Source organism: Camelus ferus, chromosome 1, assembly GCF_009834535.1.
Source record: "Camelus ferus isolate YT-003-E chromosome 1, BCGSAC_Cfer_1.0, whole genome shotgun sequence".
NCBI lineage: Eukaryota > Metazoa > Chordata > Mammalia > Artiodactyla > Camelidae > Camelus > Camelus ferus.
Genome location: NC_045696.1, coordinates 33,036,265 through 33,040,251, shown reverse-complemented (window position 1 = coordinate 33,040,251; position 3,987 = coordinate 33,036,265). Strand labels below are relative to the sequence as shown.

Here is a 3,987-nt window from a genome sequence, read left to right as displayed (position 1 = left end):
GGTTGATCTTTTTTACAAACTCTGCTATTGTAGGAACAGAAACTTGTTGTAAGTGAAAATAAATGTTACCCTTTCCTATACAAACATTTAGAAAGAAAATAAATCTTTTAAAGCATTGTTTTAAAAAAAAGGCAAGATAGCTGCTGTTTATGGATGAGAAGGTTAAATATGATTGAAAGAGCAAAACACCCCAAATCTGATCTACAGATTCAATGCACTCCCTTGCAAAATCCTAATTCCCCTTTTTGCATAAATTAACACAATGATCCTAAAAATCATATGAATTGCAAGAAAACCTGAATACCCAAAACAATCTTTAAAAAGAATAAAGTTGCAGGACTCACACTTGCCACTTTTTGCATCATTGTTACTGTGACTTTGAAATCAAACAGAAACAACATATTTATTTCTGGAATCTAAAATTCCTGCTCTTTTCCATCCTTAATCTACCATACTTCCTGCTTTAATGCAAATGTTCATACATTCTTGCCAGACATACATTAACATAAATTTTTTAAATTACATAAAAATTCTTTCATGAAATATTTATTTAAAATTTGAATGGAAAAGGAACCACCCACTTAATTCCTCACTCTTTTTTTCCAGATTAGCTAACCACAATTACTAAAAATTGCAACCCACACTCAGCCAGCTACTTCGAATCTTTGTGGACTCCTTCGCAGTGCAGCTCCTCAACCTCCACCTCACCGTGGCCCTTGCTGGTCTGCAAATCCTGGGGATCGTCCTGTCACTGCTTGGCTGGGTGAATGCCCTGGTGTCCTGGTGCCCTGCCCCTGTGGAAAGTGACTGCCTTCATCGGCAACAGCATCGTGGTGGCCCAGGTGGTGTGGGAGGGGCTGTGGTTGTCCTGCGTGGTGCAGAGCACAGGCCAGATGCAGTCCTGACTCACTACTGGCGCTGCCGCAGGACCAGCAGGCTGCCCGAGCCCTCAGCATCATCACTCTCTTATGGCCCTGCTCGGCTTCCTGATCTACCTTGCGGGAGCCAAGTGCACCACCTGCGTGATGGACAAGGACTCTAAGGCCCAACTGGTGCTCACCTCAGGGATCATCTTTGTCATCTCGGGGATCTGGACCCTGATACCTGTGTGCTGGACAGCCAACACCATCATTCGAGACTTCTACAACCCCCTGGTGGCTGAGGCCCAAAAGTGGGAGCTGGGAGCCTCCCTCTATGTGGGCTGGGGTGCCTCCGGCCTTTTGTTGCTGGGTGGGGAGCTACTGTGCTGCACCTGCCCCTCTTGGGGGTCCCAGGGCTCCAGCAATTACATGGCCCAATACTCGGCATCAGCCCCACATACCACCTCCTGGGGTCCCTGAGCGCCCCACTAAGAATTGCGTCTAATTTGGGTAGGGGAGTATGGGCTCCCTTGGCAGTGGAGCCTAACCGCTGAGATGGAACCCTGGAGGTGGTGATCCATAACAGCTTTAGGGTTGGTTTTGCTTTTTATTTTGGGAGAAGGCAGGGGTTGTTAATCCATTTGGTAACCCACCTGGGCTCTGCTACTGGTGTTCCTCACCTTTGGGTTATGGAACCAAAGAGGTGATGCTTCCAAGTTTCTGGCTCTTTCTCCACCCTGGACATCCCCATCTCAGACCAACCCTTGACCTGTGGGCCCAGTGTGAAGGCTGCTTGCTGTCCAGATGCTTTTATCCTGTCCCCAAGAGTTCCCACTGTTTTGGGGGGCAGGGCCTCCCTAGGCTCACAGGGACAAGCCTTCCTGTGATGGTGAGGCCTCTGGAACCCCCAGGGGTTTTGAGCCTCACATAGCCCCTAGGAGAGCAGGCAATAAGTTATCAAAGAACCAACCACCCACCTCCAAGTCTTCTGATCTCTGGCTCCTCCATCCTGAGTTGTTATGTCCCTGCCGTGTGACCCCTGACCCTTTCATTTCCAGCCCCTGTACACTTCTATCATGCCCTTCCCACATTCACCAGTTTTCACTAAATAAAGCATGTTTTGTTAAAAAAAAAAAATTTGCAACCCAAATTTAATATAGACACTGGAAGACAGATACATATTATTTAATGCTATAAGCCTTTAAAATATCCCTCTGAATTTTTAAAGGTAATAATGCCTTACAATCAAAGAGGATTTTAGTATTTGCAAATATCACGCCAGTTCATATAAGAATGCTTTTACTAATGAAATCATGACTTAAGATATATTAAGCCAGCATATAATTGTTCTCTATTTTATAGACTGTATCTTCGTTTTCTTTCAAGAATAAACTTTGTTGGCCATACAATAATTTGAAACTCAGCAGTCCAGGTAAAGAAATTCAAACACTGACACTTCTGTATGAATGAAGTCTTACACGATGAAAAACACTTAGAATTCCAGAGCTACCAGAAATACTGATACTGTCTAGCCAAAGCTCTCACTTCTAATGACACAGGTCTCTCAGACATTTTTACCTCAATGTTTTTTCCTTTGTATAAAGAACACACACACATAATTCATGATTAATACTGTAGGAATAAAGTACAAATGAAAAACACCTTTTCACAGTTTCCCTTCTTTCTCTTACTTTCCTTCTCTAAAATTCAGTTTTATATAATTTATCTTCTCACTTTTTTTGGATGGTGATTCTAAACTCTAAGCATAATGCTCAAAAACACCATATATTATTTAAGCAAAGATATGTATTGAATGCATTCCTGTAGACATTAGGCCCCAGGGCGGCCCCTTTGAAAATGTTGCTTAGTGGTTAAGTCTAGACAATATATTCTTAGCTACAACTGCGTACCCTAATCTATTTCATATACAGTCAACTGCTAGTGCATGGTTTGTGTTCTGCTGCCACTGACAGTATCTGAAAATTCACACAGAACTAAGCTTTTTATCCCATAACTTTTTAAGCATTTCAATGAAATTAGACATTGTGACTGACAGACTAACTTGGCGGACTTTTTTTTTTCCCCTGTAATGAAATTAATCATTGCCTCTAGGAGTGAGTCAAACTTTCTCTGAATTCAATTTGACCATGCGGATTTTACAACTCACTTGAACTATTTTGCTGCTGGCAAAGAATCTCTCCGTCAGCCACTGCTGTAAACTTTGCATTTGGCATCTTTTGAACCATGAAGACAAACACAATAATAAAAGGATATGACTAAGAAGCTAACGGCTTTTGCATCAGTGTTTCTTACATCAGTGGTGGTTCAGCAGATTCTGTGTAATTTTTACCTGGGGATAGAGCTAAGTTAAGAATATGTCTTTTGAAGTTAAAGATAAAAGGTCATCATTTCCTGGGTAGGTATAGATGAAAAGGCAAATTACAAGATACCAGTAGAGTTCAGAATGGCATAGGGCCTCAACGCATTTTGCTGGAGGAAAAAAAAGTTGTACAAACACATTGAATAACTGGCACACACATCATTTTTTCCCCTCAATTCTTCTATAGTCCCACATCTGCCAAGGAAAATAGTTTCATCTGAATTAGCTCTGAAACCATCTTATTTTGAGCAGTTATTTAATGGATCTTCCCTATCATAGAAGGGTAGGGGAATTAGAGGGGAGACACAGTAAGAGACTGGATTAAAAATGGGGTGAATCAGGCTAAGTTCTCCAGAGAAATAAAACCAATAGAGTGTGCATGTGTGCACAAATATGTGTTATAAGGAATTGTCTTATGTGATTACAGAGGACAAGAAGTCCCAAGACCTGCAGTCAGCAAGCCAGAGCACCAGGAGAGCCTATGGTACATGTTCCAGACCAAAAGCCAGCAGGATCAACACGCAAGGAGAGCCAGTGTTGCAGTCTGAGTCCGGAGGCTGGAAGGGACCAACATCCCAGCTCATTTAGTCAGGGAAGAGGACTTCCTCCTTACTTAGCCCTTTTCTTTTATTCAGATCTTCAACTGATAGGATGAGGCCCACCCACAACAGGGAAGGTTGTTTTATTCCATTTACCAATTCAAATGTTAGTCTCATACAGAAACTCCCCCACAGACACACCCAGAAT

The 3,987-nt window shown here is 42.4% G+C and overlaps 1 pseudogene; it reads left to right on the top strand.

Moving 5' to 3' along the window:
• The first annotated feature begins 628 nt into the window (after window positions 1-628).
• Window positions 629-1,365, top strand: LOC102511893 (annotated as a pseudogene).
• The last annotated feature ends 2,622 nt before the right edge of the window (window positions 1,366-3,987 follow it).